Source organism: Macaca nemestrina, chromosome 12, assembly GCF_043159975.1.
Source record: "Macaca nemestrina isolate mMacNem1 chromosome 12, mMacNem.hap1, whole genome shotgun sequence".
Lineage (NCBI taxonomy): Eukaryota > Metazoa > Chordata > Mammalia > Primates > Cercopithecidae > Macaca > Macaca nemestrina.
Window position 1 is genome coordinate 87,540,180 of NC_092136.1, and position 26,579 is coordinate 87,566,758.

General features: G+C 41.7%; 1 long non-coding RNA gene across 3 annotated transcripts in view; it reads left to right on the top strand.

Annotated features, from left to right (window-relative positions):
• Positions 1 to 26,579, top strand: part of LOC105468888 (uncharacterized) — a 248,477-nt gene that overhangs the window by 160,741 nt on the left and 61,157 nt on the right. Inside the window, exons 9-10 of one of the 3 annotated variants that reach the window (XR_979692.3) lie at positions 4,583 to 4,746; positions 13,319 to 13,472. The exons of the other annotated variants lie outside the window; for them this stretch is intronic. This is a non-coding gene — a long non-coding RNA (uncharacterized lncRNA). Of the gene's footprint in view, positions 1 to 4,582; positions 4,747 to 13,318; positions 13,473 to 26,579 lie in introns of those variants that run through there. 3 annotated transcript variants of the gene reach the window in all.

Here is a 26,579-nt window from a genome sequence, read left to right on the forward strand (position 1 = left end):
CTGCCTTGATGTTATTAATTACCCAAAACTCATTTTGGAGCACGTTGTTTAATTTCCAGATAATTGCATGGTTTTTAGCTATTTTCTTACTTTTGACCTCTATTTTTATTGTGATGTGGTCTGAGAGTGTGTTTGGTATGATTTTGGCTCTTTTGCACTTGCTGAGTATTCTTTTATGTCTAATAATGTGTTTAATTTTAGAGTATGTGCCATGTGGCAATGAAAAGAATGTGTATTCTGTTGTTTTTGGGTGAAGAGTTCTGTAAAGGTCTATTAGATCCATTTGGTACAATGTTGAGTTCAAGTTCTGAATGTCATTGTTAATTTTCTGCTTTGGTGATCCATCTAATACTGTCAATGGAGTGTTGAAGTCTCCTGCTATTATTGTGTGGGAGCCTATGTCTTTTTGTAGGTCTCTAAGAACTTGCTTTATGAATCTGGGTGCTCCTATGTTGGGTGCATGTATATTTAGGATAGTTAGGTCTTCTTGTTCAATTGAACTCTTTAGCATTATGTAATGCCCTTCTTCATCTTTGTCTTTTTTATCTTTGTTGGTTTGAAGTCTCTTTTGTATGAAATTAGGATTTCATCCCCTGCTTTTTTCTGTTTTCCATTTGCTTGGTAGATTTCCCCCTATGCCTTTATTTTGAGCCTATAGGTGTCATTACGAGTGAGATGGGTCTCTTGAAGATAGCATAGCATTTGGGTCTTGATTTTTTTATCCAGCTTGTCACTCTGTGTCTTTTAAGTGCATTTAGTGCATTTAGCCCCTTTACATTCATGGTTAGTACTGATATGTGTGGATTTGATCCTGTCATTGTGTTGTTAGCTGGTTATTATGTTTGTGTGATTGCTTTATAATGTCACCGGTCTGGGTATTTAAATGTGTTTCTGTATGAGCTGGTAGCAATCTTTCTTTCCTATATTTAGTGTTCCTTTCAAGATCTCTTGAAAGACAGGTCTTGTGGTAATGACTTCCCTCAACATTTGCTTCTCTGAAAAGGATCTTATGTCTCCTTTGCTTAGGAATTTTAGTTTGGCTGGATGTGAAATTCTTGATTGAAGATTTTTTTTTTTCTTTAAGAATGTTGAATATAGGTCCCTAATCTCTTCTGGCTTATAGGATTTCAGCTGAGAGGTCCACTGTTAGCCTCATGGGGTTCCCTTTGTAGGCGACCTGCCCTTTCTCTCTAGCTGCCTTTAATATTCTTCCTTTCATTTTGACCTTGGAAAAATGTGATGATTATGAGTCTTGGGAATGATCTTCTTGTATCAAATCTTGCAGGACTTCTCTGTATTTTTTTTAATGTGACTGTTGGCCACACTAGCAAGATTGGGGAGCTTTTCATGGATGATGCCCAGAAATATGTTTTCCAAATTGTTTGCTTTCTCCTCCTGTCTTTCAGGGATGTCAGTGATTTACAGATCTGGCCTCTTTTACATTTTCCCATACTTCTCAGAGATTTTGTCCATTCCTTATTATTCCTTTTTCTTTATTTTTGTCTGACTGTCTTATTTCAGAGAGCCAGTCTTCCAGTTCTGAGATTCTTTCCTCAGCTTGGTTTATTCTGCTGTTAATACTTGTGATTGCAATTGTGAAATTCTTGTATTGTGTTATTCAGCTTTGTCAGATCCATTAGGTTCTTATTTCAACCTTCAGCTTCTGTTTTATTTTATTGTGCTTCTTAGTTTCCTTTAATTGGGTTTTTCTCTTCTCCTGAATTTCTATAATCTTTGTTCCTATCCATATTCTGAATTCTATTTCTGTCACTTTCACCGCCTCAGCCTGGTTAAGAATTCCTGTTGGACAACTGGTGAAGTCATTTGGGGGACATACACCACTCTGACCACTTGAAATACCAGAGCTCTGGCATTGGTTATTTCTTATCTCTGAGAGTTTGTGTTCTTTTTAACTGTAGTGTAGATTGAATACAGTCAAGAGACTTATTTTCTAGATGTTTTCATAGGGCTGAGGCTTTGTGCAGTATCCTTATCTGAAGCTGACTTCTGGTCTTTGGTTTCAGTGTGGGGTATGTTAGCGAGGTATTTTTGGTGTTGAAGCTTTGGGGTGTTATCCAGTAGGTGGAACTTAGGCAGACTGGTCAATTGGTAGATTCTTGCTCAGTTGGCTCCCCTATGTTTTCTCACAGTTGCAGCCATGTTACCTGTCAATACTCTGAAAGTGTGGGTTCCTCTCCCCCTTGAGTGTTGGCTATAGATTGTGGCTTGGCATTTCTGGGCTGCCCACTGCATCTCTGGGGATATCTCAGTGTTTATGTTCCTTCCTCAAGGATGAGGCAGTGGAAGAAGGGACATTAGCAGTAGTCATGGCCAAAGGTCTTTTGCTGGTCTCCTGGGGGCTCCACCCCAGAGAGATGCAGGTCAGCAATTTCTCAGTACAATCAGCCCAGGATGGAGGGTTCGTGCTATAAGCCTAAGCAGGGGGTTCCCTGTCTAGTGACAAACTGTGTGTGGAGGGGGCCCTATGGCAGACAGACTGGACTCCTTTTTTTGTGTTGACTGTAGATTTTTGAAGGTGTGGATAAGGCACTTAGGGTCTTTGCTCCTTTGTTAGTCCAAGGGTAGCAAGGGCAGTTCCACTGCAGAGACAGTGGCAGAGAGGCTTTCAGTTGCCCCTGGGGGCTCTGTCCAGGGAGTAGCAGAGCTATGGGCTCAATTGCTCTGGCAGGGAATTTCTGGAGGCCCAGGCCTGGAGGACCCACCTGGTGAGGAGATATGGGAACAGGAACCCACATAACAGTCTGGCCACTTTTCCAAAGGGCTGCTGTGATATGCTGGGTATTCACTACTTAGTCACCTCAGATTTTCTAGTACCTGGAAGTATCAGTAGAGAAAGCTGTCAAACAGCAAAGAAGCTGGTCTGCACCTCCCTCTAGGAGCTCCATGTTAAGGAGGTATAAACCTGTTGCTGGCCTAAATGCACCTGTCGGAGGTGGCTAGAAACCCCAGTTGGGAGGTCCCACCCAGTGAGGAGGAACAGGACCCACTTAAAAAAGTAGTGTGGCCACGTTTTCATAGAGCAGCTCTTCTGTGCTGGGGGTTTGCTTCAGTCCCTGTCACCTCAAACGCTCCAAAACCCAAAGGTCAGAATGGCTAAGTTACCCAAATAGTGAAGTTGGTGGCCTGCCCCTCCCTCTGGGAGCCCTGTCCTAGGGAGGTTTCAAATGTCTGTCAGCCAGAGAGCACCAGATGGATTGGCTGGAGACCCCAGCTTGGAGGTCCCGCCCAGTGACGAGGAACTGGAGATTGGGGACCTGCTTTTAAAAGCACTCTGACCAGGTTTCTGTAGAGCAGCTATGTAGAGCAACCTCCAGTTGGCTTGTACTTTCCAAAGCCCAAAGGCTGGAATAACTAAGTTGCCCAAACAGCAAAGATGGCGGCCTGGCTCTACCTCTGGGAGATCCATTTCAGGAAGATTTTAAATCTCCACCAGCTAGTGGGGGTGACTGGAGATTCCAATTGGAAGGTCCTGCCACATGAGAAGGAATGGGATAGGGGAACCACTTAAAAAAGCATTCTAGCCCCTTTTTGTAGAGCAGCTGTGCTGTGCTGGGAGATTGCTTCCACCCACAGTTGGCTTGAATTCCCCAAAGCCCAAAGGCTGGAATGGCTAAATTGACAAAACTGCAAAGATAGCAGCTAGCCCCTCCCCCTGGGAGCTCCAGATCAGGAAGGTTCAATGCTACTTCTGGTGGCTGACAGAAATTCCAAACCAGTGAGTCTTCTCCCGTAAGTTGCCATGGAGTGCAGCCTGCAGGCTACTTCGGCTCAGCCCCTTGAATTCAGCACCTCTTCAGGGGATAGGTAAGGGGGTATAACCTCCTGTTTTGCCAGCGTTGCAGCTACTTTTGCCGGAAAGCCTGGAAAGCCCAGGTATCTAAGGCTCCTGGATATTTGTGTGTTCCTGAGCAGCTTCGCAGCTGAGATTCCATGTAGTTCTATGTGTCAGTCAGAGGACCCTGGTTGAGTGAGTTCACAAGTGGATTTCCTGACCCAAGGATTGTAAAGATCCATAAGGCAAGCATAAATTCCCAGGATCACACATTCACTCACCACTTCCCTGGGTGCAGTAGGTTCCTTTGGCTCTGTGTCGTTCCTGGGTAGGCCATTATCCTGCCTTGCTTTTCTTCATTCTCCATGGATCAAATTGTTTCCTCGATTAGTCTCAAGGTATGTACCTGTATGTTTCAGGTGAACGTGCTGTGTTTACTCACCCCTTCCATTTCTCTCCATGAGCACCACACACACTAGCTGCTTCTAGTCAGCCTTCTTGGCCTCCCCCGGGATTACATTTCAACATGAGATTTGGGTGGGGACAAATTTCCAAATTATATCAATAAAATTTAAAAATTTGCTATAACTACTGCTTCTATGTTTAACTTTAGTTCTGTATTTAAATAAGTTCAGTATTAACATTTTTACTCTAACATGACAGTTTGTCTATCAAAAAGCTACAACTAACATAATAGTTAATGATGAAAGACTGGATGCTTTTCACCAAAATAAGGAAGAAGAGCAAGGATGTTGGGTCTTATCATTTCTACTCAATGTTGTACAACAGCTTCTAGGCAGAGCACTGTGCAAGAAAAAGAAATAAGAGACATCAAACCTGGAAAACAAGAAGTAAAACTGTCTTCTGTGCAACATGTACAAATCCTATGAAATCTACAAAAAAAAAAAAAAGCTACTAGAAAAAGTGATTTTACCAAGGTTGCAGGATTCAAGGTAAGTATATAAATTGTATTCTCATCTACTAGCAATAAATGATTGGAAACTGAAATTTAAAAGATCACATACAATTGTATAAAATAACATTAAATACTTCATAATAAATCTGACAAAACTGGGCAAAATATGTACAATAAAAATTACAATACATTGCAGAGAGAAATTAAAGAATATCTAGATAAGTGAAGAGATAAGCCATGTTAATGACTAAGATGTGTCTATGTGTTAAATTATAATTTTTTCAAACAAATAGATAAATTTAATGCCTTTCCAATCCAAATCCCAGAATACTTTTCTGTAGATATTATCTCATTGTTTCTAAGTGTAAATATAAATTCACGTTACAAGAACCAAAACAATTTTTTAAAAGAACAAAGTTGGATAATCAGGGTGAAGAGGTGGAGGAAGATGGCCAAATAGAACCCTCTAGTGATCATCCTCCCTGCAAGAACACCACATTGAACAACTATCCATAAAAGAGATCACCATCATAAGAACCGAAAATCAGATAAGCAATCACAGTACCTAGTTTTAACATCATATCAAGGAAAGAGACACGAAGAAGATGGGAAAGGCAGTCTTCAATTGCTGACACCACTCTTCCTTCATACACTGGCAGCAGCTGTGTGGCATGAAGAGAGAATCTGTGTGCTCAGGGGAGAGAGAGCAGAATGACTGTGAGACTTTGCACTTGAACTCAGTGTTGCCCTGTTGCAGCAGAAAGAAACACTCAGCCAGCATCCATAGAGAGAGCACTTAGACCAGCACTAGCCAGAGTGGAATTATCCATCCCAGTGGTGGAAACCAGAGTTTCAGCAAGACCTACACCAACGGCCAAAGTGCTCGAGTGTTCTAAGTAAACTTGAAAGGCAAGCTAGACAACAGGGGCTTCAATTCCTGGACAAATCCTGTTGCTATGCTGTACTCAGAGTGAGTGAACTTGGTGTGTATGTAACCTAGCGAGACACCAGTTAGAGCAGCTAAGGGAGTACTTGCATTTCCTCTAACCCAACCCCAGGCAGAACAGCTCACAGCTCCAGGAGACTCCTTCTTTACTCTTGAGGAGAGGAGAGGAGAGGAGAGGACAGGACAGGAGAGGACAAGAGAGGATAAAGAGAACTTTGTCTTGAAAATTGGATACCAGGTCAGCCAGAGTAGAATAAGGCATGAGGTAGAGTTCTGAGGCTCCCATTTCAGGCCCTAGCTCCCAGACAATATTTCTAGACATATCCTTGGTCAAAAGGGCACCTGCTTCTATGAAGAGAAGGTCCCAGTCCTTCTGGGACCTTCCATGAAGAGAAGGACCCAGGCAGAATTCATTGCCTGCAAATGAAAAGAGCCTTTTGTCGTTGAATAAACATCAATAATAGCCAGATATACTCACTGCAGGCCTTGGATAAGACCTGGGGCTGTGCTGACTTTAGGTGGGACCCAGTACATTCCCAGCTGTGGTGGCCATGAGGAGAGACTCCTTTCCTTCTGCTTAAGGACGGGAGAGGAAAGAGTGAAGGGGACTTTGTTCTTAAGCTTGGATACCACCTCAGCTACAATCGGGTAGAGTATCAAGTGGCTTCCTGGGGTCACCAATTCCAGAACTTGGCTCCTGGGCAGTGTTTCTGGATCCATTATGGGCCAAAAGAAAGACAACTGTTCTGCAGAGAGGGACTGAGGCCTGGCAGCATTCACAATCTGATGGAAGAGCCCTTGGGTCTTGAGTCAACATTGGCAATACCCCGGCAGCACCTGCTGCAGGCCTGGGGCAGTGGTGATGGGGAGAGACTTCTTCTGCATGAGGAAATGAGAGGAAAGAGTGGGAAGGACTTTGTCTTGTGGCTTGGCTGCCAGCTTAGCCACAGTACAATGGAACACCAAGTATATTCCTAAGGTTCTTGAATCCAGGTCCTGGTACCTAGATAGCATTTATGGACTTAATGGGACAGGGGGATCACACTACGCTAAAGGAAAGGCCACAAGTCTCGCTGGATTTGCCACCAGCTGACTGAAGAGCACTTGGGCCTTAAGTGAACATTGGCAGTGGCCAGGAAGTTAAGACACCCAGTGCTGTGCTAGCTTTGGGTCTTACCTAGTGCAGTTCCAGTGATGGTGGACACAGGGGTGCTTGTGTAACTGCTCCTCAGGCTCCAGGTAGCCAATACAGACAGAGACTCTTTGTTTGGAGGAAACTAAGGGAAAAGAACAAACAAGAGTCTCTGCCTAGTAGTCTAGGAAATTCCTCTGGATTTTACCCAAGATCCAAGGTAATATGTCTGTGAAGGTGCAAGAGTCACAGTATTATTGGGCATCAGGTACTCCCTAATACTACAGCCTTATCTTCAGGTACAGATACAGCTGCAATGACCAAGGATGTAGATCACAACATTCAACTCTCTGAATACTTGTAAAGCCTTCCCAATAAGGTTGGGTACAAAGAAGCCCAGACTGAGAAGACTACAATTAGTACCTGTCTCTGGTCGGGTGCGGTATCTCACGCCTGTAATCCCAGCTATTCAGGAGGCTGAGGCAGGAGAGTTGCTTGAACCCGGGAAGCAGAGGTTGCAGTGAGCCAAGATCGCACCACTGCACTCCAGCCTGGGTGACAGAGACAGACTCCATCTCAAAACAAAAGAAAAAAAAATCCAGTAAAATATGGCCTCACCAATTGAACTAAATAAGGCACTAGTGACTTCTCCCAGAGTGACAGAGACATGTGACGTTTCAGACAGAGAATTCAAAATGGCTGTTTTGAGGAAGATCAACAAAGTTCAAGATAACACAGAGAAGGAATTCAGAATCCTATCAGATAAATTTAGCAAAGAGATTGAAATAATTTTTAAAAGACAAGCAGAAATTCTGGAGCTAAAAAATGCAATTGACATACTAAAGAATGCATCAGTCTTTTAACAACAGAATTAATCAAGCAGAAGAAAGATTCAGTGAGCTTGAAGACAGGCTATTTGAAAATACACAGAGGAGAAAATACACAGAGGAGAAAAAAGGAAAATAATAATAAAACTATAAGTTCTAGAAAGTAGACTGAAAAGGGCAAACCTATGAGTTATTAGCCTTAAAGAGGAGGTAGAAGGAGAGATCAGGGTAGAAAGTTTATTCCAAGGCATAACAGAGAAATTCCCAAGCCTAGAGAAAGATTATCAGTATTCAGGTACAACAGGTTTACAGGACACCAAGCAGATTTAACCCAAAGAAGACTTCCTCAAGGCATTTAATAATCAAGCTCCCAAAAGTAAAGGATAAAGAAAGGATTCTAAAAGCAGCAAGAGAAAAGAAATAAATCACATATAAAGGCGCTCAAATACGTCTGGCAGCAGACTTCTCAGTGAAAAACCTTACAGGCCAGAAGAGAGACATGACATATTTGAAGTGCTAAAGAAAAAAAAAGACTTTTTTATTCTAGAACAGAAGTATATTCAGCAAAAATATCCTTAAAACATGAAGGAGAAATAAAGATGTTCCCAGATAAATGTTGAGGAATTTTATCAACACCTGTAAAGGGAATTCTTCAATATGAAAGAAAAGCATGTTAATGAGCAATAAGATATCATTTTAAGGCATAGAACTCATTGGTAACAGTAAGTATGTAGACAAACACAGAGTATTATAACACTATTATAACATTATAATAGTACACTACTCACATCTTGAGTAGAGAGACTACTACACGCAACTCATACCTTCAGAAGAAAGACCAGATGAACCTATAAAAAATAATAACTACAATAATTTTTCAAGAGAAAAATAGTATAGTAGTATAGTAAGTTTAAATGAAAACAATAAAAAGTTAAAAAGTGAGGGAGAGAATGAAGATAAAGTGCAGAATTGTTATTGGTTTTCTTTGCTCGTTTGTTTTTGTAATCAGAATTAAGTTGTCATCAGTTTAAAATAATGAGTTACAAGATGTTATTTGCAAGTCTCATGGTAACTTCAAATGAAAAAAAATACACAGATACACAAAAAATAAAAGGCAATTAAACATAGCACCAGGGAAAATCACCTTCACCAAAAGTAGGACAGGAAGGAAAGACAGAAGAGAAGACCAGAAAACTAATAGCAGAAGTAACTACTTACTTATCAGAAATCACATTGAATATAAATGGACTAAATCCTCCAATCAAAGACATAGAGTGGCTGAGTGGATGAAAAAAACAAGACCCATTTAATTTTTGCCTACAAAAAAGACAACTCACCTATAAAGGTACACATAGAGTAAAACTAAAGGGATGGAAAAAGATATTGCATGCCAATAAAAACCATAAAATAGAAGTAGCTATACTTATAGGACAAAATAGACTTCAAGACAAAAACTATAAAAAGAGAAAAAGATAGTCTTTATATAGTAATAAAGGAGTTTATTCGGTAAGAGGATATATAACTATTGTAAATAGATACATGCCAAACACTGCTGCATGATGATATATAAAGCAAATATTATTAGAGCTAAAGAGGGAGATAAACCTCAATACAATAATAGCTGGAGACTTCAATACTCCACTTTCAGCATTGGACAGATTTCTGGACAGGAAATCAACAAAGAAATATCAGACTTAACCTGCACTATAGAACAAATGGACCTAATAGATATTTACAAAACATTTCATCCAGTGGCTGCAGAATACACATTCTTCTCCTCAGTACATGGGTCATTTTCAAGCATAAACCGTGTTAAGCCTAAAAGCAAGTCTCAAAAAACTGAAAAAACTTGAAATTTTAAGAAGTATCTTCTCTGACCACAATGGAATAAAACTGGAAATCAATAACAAGAGGAATTTTAGAAACGATACAAACTGGAAATTAAATTTCCACCAAAATTAATGCTCCTGAATGACCAGTAAGTCAATGAAGAAAGTAAGAAGAAAATGTTAAAATGTCTTGAAACAAATGAAAATGGAAACACAACATACCAAAACCTATAGGACACAGCAAAAGCAATAAATACTAAGAGGAAACTTTATCATAATAAGCATCATGTCAAAAAAACAAATAGAACAACTTCAAATAAACAACCTAATAATGCATCTTAAAGAACTAGAAAACTAATAACAAACCATACCCAAAATTGGTAGAATAAAAGAAATAATTAAGATCAGAGCAGAAATAAATGAAATTGGAATGAAATATAAAAAAGATTACTGAAACATAAACTTCAGTTTTTGAAAAGATTAAAAAAAAAATAGACAAACCTTTAGCCAGACTAAGAAAAAAGGAAAGAAGACCAAAATAAATAAAACCTTGAACAAGGAGACATTACAATCGATACAGCAGAAATTCACAGGATTAATAGAGACTACTCTGACCAGCTATATGCCAATAAATTAGACAATCTGGATGAAATGTAGATACATACACCCTGCCAAGATTGAACTGTGAAGAAATCCAAAACCTGAACAGACCAATAAAAAGTAGAGATTGAAGCTGTAATGAAAATCTCCCAGCAAAGAAAATCCTGGGACCTGATGGCTTCACTGATGAATTTTATTAAATATTTAATGAAATAGTACCATTTCTACTCAAACTACTCTGAAAAATAGAGGAGAAGGGAATACTTCCAAACCCATTCTACAAGGCCACTATTACCCTGATAACAAAAACAAAGATATATATAAAAAATACAGGCCAATATCACTGATAAATATTGATGTAAAAATCTTCAACAAAATATTTGCAAATCAAATTCAGTAACACATTAAAAAGATTATTCATTGTGACCAAGTGGGATTTATCCCAGTGATGCAAGGATAGTTTAACATATACAAATCAATTCATGTGATATATCATATCAAAAAAATGAAGGGCAAAAGTCATATGATCCTTTCAATTGATGCTCAAAAACCATTTGATAAAATTCAACAGCCCTGCATCATAAAAATTTTAAAAACTGACTATAGAAGAAACATACCTCAACACAATAAAAGCCATATATGACAGATCCACAGATAGTATCATCCAGAACAAGGAAAAACTAAAAGCCTTTCCTCTAAAATTTAGAAGAAGACAAGAATGCTCACTTTCACCGCTTTATTCAATATTGTACTGGAAGTCCTAGCTAGAGCAATCATACAAGAGAAATAAAGGGCATCCATATTGGAAAGGAAGGAGTCAAATTATCCTTGTTTGCAGATAATATGGTGTTATAGTTGGAAAAAAGACTCCACCAAAAAACTATTAGAACTGATAAACAAATTCAGGAAAATTGCAGTATACAAAATTAACATACAAAAACCAGTCAAGTTTTTATATATCAACAATGAATAATCTGAAAAAGAAATCAAGAAAACAATCACATTTATAGTAGCTACAAAGAAATAAGATACCTAGGAATAAATTTAACCAAAGATATGAAAGACCTCTACAAGGAAAACCAGAAAACACTGATGCAAGATATTAAAAAATGACACCAAAAATAGAAAGATATTTATGTTCATGGATTGGAAGAATCAATATTGTTAAAATGTCTGTACTACCCTAAGCAATCTATAGATTCGATGCAATTCCTATCAAAACACCGGTGACATTATTCATAGACATAGAAAAAAAAAATCCTAAAATTTATATGGAACTACAAAAAACCTAGAGTAGCAAAAGACATCCTAAGCAAAAAGAACAAAACTGGAGGAATCATATTACCTGACTTTAAACTACACTACAGAGCTATAGTAACCAAATCACATATTACTGGCACAAAAATAGACACAGAGCCCAATGGAACAGAATAAAGAACTGAGAAATCCACATGTCAATGAGCTAAATTTTGACAAAGATTTTAAGAATATACATTGCAGAAAGGACAGTCTCTTCAATAAGTTTTACTGGGAAAACTGGACATCCATATAGAGAAGAATGAAACTAGAACCCTCACTCTCACCATATTTAAAACTCAAAATGGATTAAAGACTGAAGTTTAAGACCTCAAACTATAAAATTACTAAAAGCAAACATTGAGAAAACTCTCCAGGACATTTTTCTGAACAAAGATTTCTTGAATAATATCCTGCAAGCCCAGGCAACCAATGCAAAAATGGACAAATGGGATTACATCAAGTTAAATGGCTTCTACACAGCAAAGGAAACAATCAACAAGGTGAAGAGACAACCCACAGAATGACAGAATATATTTTTAAACTATCTATCTGACAAAGGATTAATAACCAGAATATAAAAGGTGTTCAAACAACTCATTAGGAAAAAATGTCTAATAATCCAATTTTAAAATGGGCAAAATATTTGAATAGACATTTCTCAAAAGACATACAAATGGCAAACAAATATATAAAAAGGTAATCAACACCATTGATCATCAGAGAAATGCAAATCAAAACTACAATGAAATGTCATTTCACCCCAGTAAAAGTGGCTTTTATCCAAGACAGGTAATAATGAATGTTTTGCAAAGATGTGGAAAGAAGGGAACCCTTATACAGTGTTGGTGTGGATGTAAATTAGTACATCCACTACAAAGAATAATATGGAGGTTCCACAATAACTAAAAACTCTGTGTGGGGAAAAGAAAGAGAGATCAGACTGTTACTGTGTCTATATAGAAAGAAGTAGACATAAGAGACTGCATTTTTTTCTGTATTTGAGATGCTGTTAATCTGTGACCCTACCCCCAACCTTGTCCTTGAAAAAGACATGTGCTGTGGTGACTCAAGGTTTAATGGATTTGGGGCTGTGCAGGGTGTGCTTTGTTAAACAAGTGCCTGAAGGCAGTATGCTTGTGAAAAGTCATCACTATTCTCTTAATCTCAAGTACCCAGGGACATGTACACTGCCAAAGGTCACAGGGACCTCTGCCTAGGAAAGCTAGGTATTGTCCAAGGTTTCTCCCCATGTGATAGTCTGAAATATGGCCTCGTGGGAAGGGAAAGATCTGATCGTCCCCCAGCCTGACACCCGTGAAGGGTCTGTGCTGAGGAGGACTAGTATAAGAGGAAAGAAGACCTCTTGGCAGTTGAGATAGAGAAAAGCATCTGTCTCCTGCTCGTCCCTGGGCAATGGAACATCTCAGTGTAAAACCCGATTGTATGTTCTGTTTACTGAGAAAGGAGAAAACCGCCTTAGGGCGAAAGGTGGGACTTGCTAGTGCAATGCTGCTCTTTATGCACTAAAAAGGTTTATGGAGATATTTGTATATGCATATCAAGGCACAGCCCTTTTCCTTAAACTTATTCATGTCACAAAGATCTTTATTCATATGTCTTACTGCTGACCTTCTCCCTACGATGATCCTATTATCCTACCACTTCCCTTTTTCTAAGATGGTAAAGATAATGATCAATAAATACTGAGGGAACTCAGAGACCGGTGCAGGCATGGGTCCTCTGTACGCTGAGCGCAGGTCCCTTGGGCCCACTTTTTCTTTCTCTATACTTTTTCTCTGTGTCTCATTTCTTTTCTCAAGTCTCTCGTTCCACCTAATGAGAAACGCCCACAGGTGTGGAGGGGCAGGCCACCCCTTCACTCTGATATGATGCTGCAATCCCACTACTGTGTATTTATCCTAAGGAAATGAAATTAGTATATTGAAGAAATATCTGCACTCCTATGTTTATTGCAGCACGATTCACAATAGCCAAGATTTGGAAGCAGCCTAAGGGTTGATCAACAGAGCAATGGATACACGATGGAGTACCATTCGGCCATAAAGAAGAATGAGATCCTGTCATTTGTAACAACATGGCTATAACCCAAAAACATTACATTAAGTAAAATAAGCCTGGCATAGAAAGATAAACTTTGCATATTCTCACTTATTTGTGGGAGCTAAAAATTAAAACAAGTGAAGCCATGGAGATAGAGAGTATAATGATGGTTGCCAAAGGCTGAGAAGGGTAGAGTGTGGGGGTAGGAAAGTGGGGATGGTTAATAGGTACAAAAATATAGTTAGAATGAGTAAGTTCTAGTATTTGATAGCACAACAGGGTGACTACTACAATTTATTGTACCTTTAAAAATAAAGAGTATAACTGGAATGTTTATAACACAAAGAAAAGATAATACTTGAGGTGATAAATACCCCATTTACTCTGATGTGATTGTTATGCATTGTATGTCTGTATCAAAATATTTCATGCACCCCATAAATACATATACCTACTATGTATCCATAAAAATGTCTTTAAAAAGAAAAAAGGAACAAAGTTTGAGGACTAACCTTCAAGAAATATTATATGGCTACAGTTTACAATTATGTTTTTAATCTATACAATTATGGCATTGGCAACAAGATCAACAAATAGATAAATGGAAAATAATAGAGCCTTCAGAAACTGGTCTGCATAACTGATTTTGACGGACAGTTGTGTTATGCCCAGACCGTTTATTCCCCGAAGAAGACCACCAGAGTCCAGAGTCAAAGCTTAAGCAGCAAGGATCTTTATTACAGGTTCGAACCTGGAACTCTCCCTCGCTCGTGAAACGAGACGGGCAGGAGAGCTCCCCCACTCAGCTCCGAACAATGTTATATAGTCTAAGAAAAGTGGGCATAGAGTTATTATACAAATCAGATATATGATTGGCTAGTGTTTGAACAAGGCGATTTGGCTAACTATGATTGGTTCCTGCCATTTCTGATATTTTGGTTCAAACTTTGAGGCGGGAGAGCAGGTTTATGGCAGCAAGAGTTTATCTTACTTAAACACGTCTTGTGACCTTGCCTCAGAACTTACAAAATCTCTGGTATGTGCAAAACAAAATCTCTGGTACGTGCAGAAAACCAGGTACTCACAGAACTTACGAAATCTCTGGTATGTGCAAAGATTAGAGAGCAGAACAAGGGTGTAGTGGGTGGGGGGCGGGTACACATCTATCTTTGTGTCCTTTCATTTCCCCCTTCTCATAAGTAACTGGATGTCCAATCTTGGATTTCCAGAGTCTTATAATATAGCCTCACTTTCTGGGTGCAGGAGAGGCTGGTGATGGCTACGGAGGACCATTAGTTGGATGGTATCAAACCTTTCTCTGACAAATTGTAAAATTTTATTTACCACACAGGGGCCTATAGTGAATAGAAGTAGTAAAGACATTAGGGGACCTAAAAGGGGTGCCAGAAGGGAAAACATTGAAGAGCTCCACCAATTGTTAGCGGCTGCAGTGAATTGTTGCTTTTTCATTTCTAAGCTTAGTTCGTGTAGGCGTTGGACTCTTTCCTCAACTAACCCTGACTCATTTATATAGAAACAGCATTCTTCTTTGAGGAACATACAGGTACCTCCTTTCTCAGCCGTGAGTAAGTCTAAGGCTCTGCGGTTTTGAAGGGTGACCTGTGCTAGGGAGGTGAGCTGCCGCTGAAGGGAGGCTAGGGAATAGGCGGAGTCTTCCATAGCAACAGAGAATTGTTGTAACAGCTTGTCGTTTTCTATCACGGAGTGTTGTAGGGCCCCTCCTGCTAACCCCGCTGCGACGACAGAGGTGGTTAAGGATATTCCGGCAATTAGTGGTAGAAAAACTGCTCGTCTATGTCACGCAGTTTTAGTTGGGGCGGTCCCTGCCCAGCCTATGAACTCTGCCAGGGTTAGCAGTGTCAGTCGGGGAACTAGGGTAACAGGGATACACAACTGTCCGTCAGAGATGCTTTTGGACAGAGTTTTTAACAGAGTCATATTACACCAGAAGAACACACCAGGGGGAGCATATATGGGACTATTAGGGTATGTAGCCGATTGGTTACAGAGGCTGTTGCTAAATGCTGAATAACAATAGGGGTATTTCTCTTGGTATGGGTCATGGTACAGGGCCACATCGGGTATCGTGACTATCGATGAGTTAAAACCTGTATAGTTTGTGGGAGGGGAGGATAGAGGAACAGCCGTTAATGGTGGTCTTCCTAGGGTTGCACACATAAAGCAAGAGGACAGGTCGCCTAAACCAGTGAGGTTGGCGAATGCTAGCCCTTCCCGTAATAGAGTTAGCCAGGAGAAGGGTTGCAAGTCTTGTGATAGCTTGGTTTCTTGCCTGTGGATTTGTGTGTGGATTAAGGGTTGAATCTGGACTAGACTTCTCCACAAATATAAATGGCTACTGGGCCAGGTACTAGTTGATGAGTAATATACTCCCCCATGTTGTGGGGTTGTCCACCGAGAGTCCCATGGGTCTCTAATTATCCAAGTGTAAGTGACGGGAGACTCAGTTTTGTAAAAATACCACCCTTGTCGTTCTCTCCAGTATCGGACAGAGTGCGTCTTACAGTAGCTATATGGGCAACCTGCACTCTGGTGCCACCAATAATTTTTACAATTATATTCAGTTTGATCATATTCAAAACAGATCATGGGTATTGCTGGTTGGGCAATCTGGAACCTAGTGAAATTGAGGTAAACTATAGTATTACACCCTGAGGGGGGGCAGTCTGCGCTAGCTAGCAGTTTACCCGCTTGGGGGGTTTCCCCGGGGTGAGTTTTGTTCTCATAGAGCCAGAACCTCCAGACATAGGGATTAGACGGCGCAGCAGTGAGGAAAGTCAGATGCATAAGGCATAAAAGCATAGGTAAGCTAGACATGGTTACAGCTATGGGGATGACGGCGCAGGGTTAGCTTTAAGGGATTGTTCTTAGCTTTGTCTATAGTCCATGTAACCGGTGCTCCAGACGGCTCGAGAAGGTCGGATGTTGGGTCCACTGGTTTGACGTGTGTGTAGTGGATCCACGAAGCGATGCCTTCTACTTTGAGAGCGGTGGGAGTAGTCAGGAGTACTTGCAGTGGTCCTTTCCACCTGGGTTGAAGAGTTTCTTGCCGGTGGCGCTTGACTAGGACCCAGTCTCCCGGCTGGAACGGATGAGGCGTCGGCGGAGGTCCTGCCTCGTACAGTTCTCGTAGTCTGGGCCAAATTTCCTGGTGAATTTTCTGTAAGGCTTGTAAGGAGAACAGGAGCTCAGAGACATTTTCAGTTTCAGGTTTGAGTAAGTCATCTTTTAGACTGGGGACCAGGGGTGGGGGTCTGCCATACATGATTTCATATGGTGTGAGGCCCAGTCTGTAAGGGGTATTTTGGGCCCGGAACAGAGCGTAGGGGAGAAGTACTACCCAATTAGCGCCAGTCTCCATGGTCAATTTAGTTAAGGTCTCCTTCAGAGTCCGATTCATCCTTTCTACCTGTCCTGAGCTTTGGGGCCTATAAGCACAATGTAATTTCCAATTTGCCCCCAGAATGGAAGCCAAATCCTGACTTACCTTAGCAACGAAGGCTGGTCCATTGTCTGACCCTATTTGGACGGGAAAGCCATACCTGGGGAGGATTTCTTCCAAAATTTTCTTTGCTACAACCTGAGCAGTTTCTCTCTTAGTTGGGAACGCTTCTGTCCATCCTGAAAAAGTATCTACAAAGACAAGTAAGTACTGATACCCATATTTTCCAGGCTTTATTTCAGTAAAATCTATTTCCCAATAGATACCAGGCCTAGTTCCTCTACACCTAATTCCTGCGGTGGTCTGGGTTTGGGGGCAAGCGTTGTTTAGTTGGCAGGCTTTGCAATTTGTTGTGACATCGCTGGCCAGTTCAGCTATGCACCTGATTCTAAACTTGGCGTGCCTGATTAAGTCCATCATTTGCCGGGCACCCAGGTGGGTTGTCCGGTGGATGTGTTCCAACACCTGCCGTCCTAATTTTTCTGGTAGGATGGTTTGGTCATTTATATCAGTCCACCACCCATTTTTAACCTGTTTTAGGGGAAGCGTGTTCATCCATTCGCGATCCTGTTCGGTATAGTCGGGAAAACATGGCAAATTTTGCGGGCCAGGATCGGGGAGCTGGAGCGCGAGGAGCTGACTGGGAGATTTTGCTATGCTCCTTGCGGTTTGGTCGGCTAAGAAGTTGCCTCGAGCAATTGGCGTAGTTGGTTTCTGATGCCCAGGGCAATGTACGATAGCCAATTTCTTTGGTTTCCACAAAGCAGTTAATAGAGCTAGGATCTCTTGCTTGTTTTTTATTTCTTTGCCTTCGGCTGTTAATAGTCCCCTTTCTCTGTAGATGGCCCCATGTATGTGCGCAGTAGCGAAAGCATAGCGGCTATCCGTGTATACTGTTAGTTTTTTCTCTGCCCCTAGGGTGAGGGCCTGTGTAAGGGCTATCAGTTCAGCTCTTTGGGCCGATGTCCCTGGAGGCAAGGGTTCCGCCCAGATTACCTCAGTCTCTGACGTTACAGCCGCTCCTGCATACCGCTGGCCTTGGTGGATGTAGCTGCTGCCATCAGTGAACCAGGTGAGTTCTGTGTCGGGGAGCAGACGATCTTGCAGGTCCTCCCGCACCCCATGCACCTGAGCCAGTATCTCAGTGCACTCATGGGACGGGGCGTCCAAGTCTGGATTTGGCAGCAGTGAAGCAGGGTTTAAAGAGGTTGGGGGCAGAAAAGTTATTCTGAGGGGGTTTAACAGCAGTCCTTGATAGTGGGTGAGCCGGGCGTTACTCATCCATCGGTCCGGCGGCTGCCGGAGGACGCCTTCAATGGCATGCGGGGTTATAACGCGCAACTCTTGCCCCATGATAAGTTTATCAGCGTCTCGGACCATTAGGGCGGTCGCTGCGATTATCCGGAGGCAGGGTGGCCAGCCAGCAGCCACTGAATCTAATTTTTTTGACAAATAGGCAACTGGCCTCTGCCAGGGGCCTAGGTACTGTGTTAACACGGCTTTTGCAACACCCTTACTTTCATCTACGTATAAGTGGAAGGGCTTGGAGACATCAGGGAGCCCCAGCGCGGGGGCTGATAACAAGGCAGTTTTGATTTGCTGAAAGGCCAGCTCAGCCTCTTCCGTCCAATTGAAGGGCTGCCGTTCCTTTGTTGCCTGGTATAGGGGCTTGGCTAACTCAGCAAATCCGGGTATCCATAACCTACAGAACCCTGCCGACCCCAGGAATTCTCTCACTTGCCGTGTTGACTGGGGTCTAGGGATGCGTAGGACTGTTTCCTTTCGGGCTTTGGTTAGCCAGCGTTGCCCCCCTTTTAATAGGTACCCCAGATAAGTTACCTCCGACTTGCAGATCTGAGTCTTTGTTGCTGAGGCTCGGTAGCCTAGCTCCCCCAGAGTCTTCAGGAGGTCCTCAGTCCCTTGAACACAAGTTTCCGGGGACCTGGCCGCTATTAAGAGATCAACATATTGCAAAAGAGTTATTTCAGGGTGTTGCCGCCGGTACTCACCCAGATCTTCATGAAGGGCTTCATCGAATGGGGTTGGCGAGTTCTTGAACCCTTGTGGCAGTCTGGTCCATGTTAGCTGACCGTTGATGCCCCTCTCAGGATCCGTCCATTGAAATGCAAAGAGTTCTTGACTTTTGGGAGCCAGAGGAAGGCTGAAGAAAGCGTCTTTTAGATCAAGAACGGTATACCACTGTTTTTTGGGATGTAAGGCACTCAGAAGGGTGTATGGATTGGGCACAGTGGGATGTATGTCCATGACCCTTTTATTAACTTCTCTTAAATCCTGTACTGGCCTGTAGTCGGTACTGTTGGGTTTACGAACAGGTAACAGTGGAGTATTCCAGGATGAGTGGCAAGTCCGTAGGACTCCCTGGTCTAGGAGTCGGCGGATATGGGGCGTAATTCCTTCTCTTGCCTCCAGGGGCATAGGATATTGCCGAACCCGAACCGGGTCCGTCCCTGGCTTAACTTCCACAAATATGGCAGGTCGATGTTTAGCTAGCCCCAAGCCCCCAGTTTCTGCCCACGCTTCAGGGAAACGCTGGAGCCAAGAGTCAATTCCCTGATCGGGGGGCTTTTGCTCTTGATGGAGTAGGTACTCATCTTCTAAGGTGACAGTCAGGATAGATATTGGCCTGTTTTGGGAATCAGTTATCTTGGGCCCTTCTGGCTCAAAGTGGATTTGGGCCCCCATCTTTGTCAGCAAGTCCCTCCCTAGTAGAGGGCAGGGGCTCTCTGGGATGACTAGGAAGGAATGGGAGACTTTTCCCGTTCCTAAGTCTACAGTCCTCTGGGTTGTCCAGGGGTATTTTTTGATGCCTGTGGCCCCGTGCACCCAGGATGTTTTCTTAGATATTTTTCCAATTGGTTTGGTTAGGACTGAGCGTTCCGCCCCAGTATCGACCAAGAAGCGAACTGGGGACCCCTCCACTTGCAAAGTTACCCTGGGTTCGGGGAGGGGGTCCGAACCCCGTCCTCCCTAGTCAGAGTCCTGGGTAACGAGTACGGAGGTAGGGTTAGCTGGTCTCCGTTTCTTTGGGCAGTCTTTAATCCAGTGGCCACGTTCCTTGCAATAAGCACACTGATCTTTTTCTAATCCTTGCCTAGGGCCTTGCTTTTTCTGCTTTCTGTTTTGGCCATTTCCTGCCTGGGGGAAAGCTGCTACTAAGACTTTAGTCATTTCTTTGGTTGCCTTGAACTGTTTTTCTTCTGGAGTATCCCTATTATTATAAACTCACTGGGCCATCTGAAGGAGGTCCTGAATCTGCTTTCCCTCTAAACCTTCTAATTTCTGGAGTTTTCTTTTAATATCTGGTGTTGCCTGGTTTACAAAGGACATTACTACCGCTGCCTGATTTTCCGGTGCTTCCGGGTCCATAGGGGTAAACTGTCTGAAGGCTTCCATTAATCTCTCTAAATATGCAGCGGGGCTTTCTGTCTTACCTTGTAACACAGAATATACTTTAGCCAAATTGGTGGGCTTGCGAGCTGCAGCCCGGAGACCCGCCATTAGAGTCTCATGATAAATGAGCAGTCGTCCCCTACCTTCTGCCGTGTTGTAGTCCCATCTGGGCCGGGTCAAAGGGAAAGCCGCATTAATGAGGTCAGGATTTGCAGTTGGCTGGCCGTCATCTCCTGGAACCAGTTTTCTGGCCTCAACTTGGATTCTTTCCCACTCCTCCGTTGTGAACAGGATTCGGAGGAGCTGTTGACAGTCATCCCAGGTCGGCTGGTGAGTAAACATGACACTGTCTAACAATGAGGTTAGATCTTTGGGATTATCTGAGAACCGAGCATTTTGGGACTTCCAATTGTATAAATCACTGGTGGAAAAAGGCCAATACATGAGACGGGAGAGCCCGGTATCATCGAGCGATCTTATTTCTCTGAGAGGCAGGGCTACAGTGGAGTCAGGGAGTCGGGAAGCTTGGTCCCGCTGTACGCGGCCTCGTGTTCGGCCGGCCGGCCCCCCCAGGTTACTTTCGCTCTCGGCTGCTTCCGCTTCTCGGTTTCCCTCTACGGAAGCACCACCCTGGGGGACTGGGTCCTGCGGGGTAAGGTGCGGATATGGTGGGGGAAATGTGGGTTCTAACGTTAGGGGGTCCTGGCTGTCCGGCAGCACAGGGGCCGAGGGAGCAGAGGGAGTCTTTTGTCTTGTAGGTCGCGTTACTAGGACTTTGCAGGGCTCAGGGATGAATGGAGTTATCCAGGGTGGTGGGTTTTCCACAAGATCCTGCCACACTAGAATATAAGGAATTTGATCAGGATGTCCTGACTGCCCTGGCAGGAAAATCTTAGTTTTTACCTTATTAATAATAGAGAGACAGAAAGTTCCTTCGGAGGGCCACCCTACGCCGAAAGAGGGCTACTCCGAACGGCAGAAAGTAACTAGCTTTCCCTTCTTTAGTTCTACGCTTAAGTTACGCCCCCGAGCCTTCACATCCTTAAAATTGGTAACAAGGAGTGAGAGCGGTGTGCTCTGGTTGTTGTCCATCTTTGGACTGCTCCTACAAAGAGAAGGGGGGACGAAAATGAGTGTGAAGCAGAGGGGAGTATCCGACAGGTCCGGTCCTGGAAGGGGAAGAAAAGGTTTTATGTTTCGTTTTGGGCTTACACTTAACACTTAACAATAACGGACAGACAGTAATAACGATGAGCATTCGCGAGCGCGTGTCGGACTTCCGACCTGAGTCAGACGGGGCAACCAAGGATGGAGGCCCCCAGATGGGCACTGGAGAACGTCTCCCACCAGTCCCGAGTGGCTGTCTTCTAGCGCGTCCGCCAAGACCGTGCCACTTACAGAACAGACCAATACAGATTACAGATTACGGATTTCGCGAAATTTCAGGGAGACAGAGACAAAGACAGAGACAGTGACAAAGCCGGCTTACCTACAGATTAAGATCCGTTGACTTGGGGGTCTGGTGGGCTTGGGGGAAATCCCGGACGAGCCCCCATTTGTTATGCCCAGACCGTTTATTCCCCGAAGAAGACCACCAGAGTCCAGAGTCAAAGCTTAAGCAGCAAGGATCTTTATTACAGGTTCGAACCTGGAACTCTCCCTCGCTCGTGAAACGAGACGGGCAGGAGAGCTCCCCCACTCAGCTCCGAACAATGTTATATAGTCTAAGAAAAGTGGGCATAGAGTTATTATACAAATCAGATATATGATTGGCTAGTGTTTGAACAAGGCGATTTGGCTAACTATGATTGGTTCCTGCCATTTCTGATATTTTGGTTCAAACTTTGAGGCGGGAGAGCAGGTTTATGGCAGCAAGAGTTTATCTTACTTAAACACGTCTTGTGACCTTGCCTCAGAACTTACAAAATCTCTGGTATGTGCAAAACAAAATCTCTGGTACGTGCAGAAAACCAGGTACTCACAGAACTTACGAAATCTCTGGTATGTGCAAAGATTAGAGAGCAGAACAAGGGTGTAGTGGGTGGGGGGCGGGTACACATCTATCTTTGTGTCCTTTCAGTTGATTTTCAACATAACTGCAGTGGTAATTCAATGGGAAAAGGATTGTCTTTTCAACAAATGGTGGTGGAATAATTGAATATCCGTATGCAAACAATGACTATGATCCATACTTCACAGTGTATTTTTTAAAAAGTAACTCAAAATATATCTGAATCTAAGAGTAAAACCTAAGAGCATGGATAATCTAGAAAAAAAAACCTTTATTATATCAGTTAACAATTAATTTCTTAGTTATGATATATGAAGTATGATCCATAAGAGAACAAACTGATAATTTGTATTTCATCAAAATTAATACCTTCTGCTCTTTAGAATACATTGTTAAAAGAATTACAATACATACCAACAGTCTGAAAGAAAATATATCAAATCATGTATCTGTAAAGGACATGTATCCAGAATATATAAAACTCAATAATAAAACCTAAACATTTAATAATAAAAAATGTAATCGGCAAAATATTTGAACAGACACTTCACCAAATAAGACATATTGGTGACAAATATACATGAAAAAGTACTAAACTTCATTACTCATGTTAAAAATGCAAATTAAAACAAAAAATGAGATATTGCTATATAGCTATTACATGGGTTATAATAAAAAAAGGCCAACCAATTGGCAAGCATGACAAGGAAATGGAACTTTTATGCATCAATGGTGGAAGTGTAAAATGGTACAACCATTTTGAAAGATAACCTGGCAGTTACTTACAGGTTAAACATATACCTACTATATGGTCCAATCATTCACTCTTTGGGTTCTATTCAAGAGAAATGAAGCATACGTCACTCAAAGACTCATATATGAATGTTCCTAGAAGCTTTATGTATACTGTCCAAAACTTGAAACAACCCAAATATTCATCAACAGTGAATGAGAATCTGTGATAAATCCATAGATGGAATATTTTGCAGCAATAAAAGGTGTAAATTATTGGCCGGGTGCACTGGCTCACGCCTGTAATCCCAGCACTTTGGGAGGCTAAGGTGGGTGGATCACGAGGTCAGGAGATGGAGACCGTCCTGGCTAACACAGTGAAACCCTGTCTCTACTAAAAATACAAAAAATTAGCCAGGTGTGGTGGCGGGCGCCTGTAGTCCCAGCTACTCGGGAGGCTGAGGCAGGAGAATGGTGTGAACCCGGGAGGTGGAGCTTTCAGTGAGCCAAGATTGTGCACTGTATTCCAGTCTGGGGAAAAGAGTGAGACTCTGTCCCCCCACCCCCCAAAAAAGGTATAAATTATTAACACATTATAACATTGATAAATCTCTAAATAATTATACCAAAAGAAAGAACTCAGACAACAGAGGACATACATGTATGATTCCATGCACATAAAAGTCTAGAAACTACAAATTAATTTATAGCAACAAAAAGTAAATCAGCTGTTTCCTAATGGCAGTGGGGTGCAGGCAGAGAGCAGCAGGAGAGAAGGGTTATAAAGGAACATAAGTTAACTTCTGTGGACAATCTATATGTGCATTATCTTTACTACGGTGATGGTTTCATGAGTGCACACATGTGACAGAACTTATCCAATTGTGTTTTTCATAAATGTGCAATTAGTTAAACATCAATTATCTCTCCATTATCTATTTTTTAAAGTAAGAAAACCAGAACATCCCCATGAGGATAGGCCAAACACTTTAAATGAATAAAATTAATTAAACTTTTCAATTTTGAATGTGAAAAATCTTAGACTTAAACACTGTGATACTGAAAAGAATGGGGTATTTAATTACAGAGATACAAATAGGCTAACAATCAGTTAAGAAAACATTTACTGTGTCTTAATTTTTTATTGAAAACATACTCATACACACACACACGTACACATGCAAAGAGGAATAGAATAATGAAAGAGGAAAAATTAAATGAGAGAAAAGGAAAAACAAAACAAAAAACAAAAGAGCATCACTTAGTTTTGACCCACCAACAACTATTTAAGAAGCCAATGTCATTTTGAATATGATTTTCCATAAGGAAGTCTAGACCTTAACTCTTTTCCTGACATAAAATTTGAGAACACTTTGTGTGGGACCAAGCAGAACAAAGAGTTTGTAATGGAAATTGATGGATAAGAACGTGAGTCTGGTAATAATAACAGGAATGATAGTTATTATGTTCATGATCCCTGCTGACCTCAAGAACAGCCTCAGGGTGCTGGGTAGCCTGAGCATGTTCTAGTATTATTATGATTTTGTCTCAGAACTTACCAATTCTGTGTATTCATCTCAGCAATTTAGCTCATAGGCAGCATGTTGCCCACCTACCAGGCATATGAATTAGTCATGTAGCAAAATATCCAGATAGATAGAATTAAAAATTCATGTTAGAAGTGGAGGCTGCAGGTCTACTTCACATAAATTTTTTCTATTATAGGTAGAGTCCTCTCAGTAGCAACTTCTAGACATGAAAATTTAAAGTGACCAGACATCTATTGAATTGAGGAAAGGATGAACAGGATCTCCTGAGGTTCAGAATAGGCTGTCCCTTTACTCTTTGGTACACAGAACTGGTAGCTCTGACTCTTGTCCTACACACAACACACCTTATTCCTTTGCTCAAAGCCCACGTATCACATAATCTCTGAGAGAGAATTATAGACCTTAATCTTCTGTATTCCCCTATATAGCTACCAGCAGTAAAGCAGCAGTGAAGATTTTTAATTTTCAAGGAAATATATCTTTAGCCAAAACAGTGATTGCATTATAAGAATACAGGGAAAATTTCGAAAAAATTCAGTGCTGCTGTGTCTCAAGAAGACAACAGAGCCAGGTACTAGAGAACTCAATGCCCCATTTCTCATGTCTGCTTCTGTTAACAGATCTTGCCCACTCCTCTTCTCTCTCTCCCTCTCTGTGTGTGTGTGTGTGTGTGTGTGTGTGTGTGTGTGTCTATCTCCCTTCCCTTCCCCTCCCCACTTCCCCTCCCCTCCCCTCCCCTCCCTTCCCTTCCCTTCCCTTCCCTTCCCTTCCCAACCCATCCCTTCTCTGTGTCTACCCCTGCTACCCTCTCCACAGATTGACATCCTATATTTAAATTACTCAGGTTCATACAAAGGGACTACTCTCTCTATTGAATTGAACCGATAACACCTATTGAATAAGAATATGATTATGATGCTGATGGGAACATGAAGTACCTACTTTGGATGCCTGAAAACAGGGATAATGATGCCTATCCAATAGGATTGTTATATAAATTGGACAAAATCATATATGGAGATATCCAACAGAGTTATTGACACATAGGAAATTACAAATCAAGTAAAGACCCAACTATAAAGGGCTTGCATCCTGCGTCAATGATGAAATGATTTAGCATTCATTAAACACTTACTGTGTGCCAGGCACTTTTTGAATGGCTTTAGGTAAATTATCTCCTTTAATACTCTTAACAACTGTATGTGGGATGTGCTATCATTTTCCTCAGTTTTCAGAACCCAGAATCTGAAATACAGATGGGTTAGTATGAAGTAGAACCTTGAAGCTAGCCAACCTGACTCAAGGGTTAGTGCTCTTAACGTCTATGTTACACTTTCTCAGGTTGAATTTTAACTTAAAGACAATAGTAGTCTCTTAAAGGTTTAAACTAATGCAGCCTTAGAAATAATTTTAGACAGACCTGGTTTTCATAAAGATCACTCAGATGATAAAATAGGGAATACTTTGTGGTATAAAGGTTATCATCTCTCAGTATTGCTAGTGAAATTAGGAGCAAAAATAATCATGTGCCAAGCAACTGGATATATACGTGGCTCAGAATAACTCAGATAAGTATATAACAGCCCTGAAACCGTTTGATGATTTTAAAGGGTTCAGACCAAAGTTAACCTACATGCTATTATTTTCAGAAAGCATAATTCTCCCTCTTTTCTTTTATGAGACAAAATCTAGCTTAATGGCAGGACTAAGGACTTTTGAGTTACTGACAGCATACCAAGCCTTGGGATAAAACAGCCTCCAGCTCATAAAAAGATCAGTCAGATATTCAGTATTTGCACGATCAGATTGCAAGGGATACATGAGGTCTGAGTTTAAATATCTCCAAAGCACAGGCATTCAAAAAAAGTAACCATGTGCTGCAAATTCTACATTCTAACAATTGCAACTGGAAGAAAGCCTAATCAAAAAAAAGAAAAAAAAATGTTTCATCTTTATTCCAGCACAGTGCCAGTTTCCATTTGCAAGTTGAT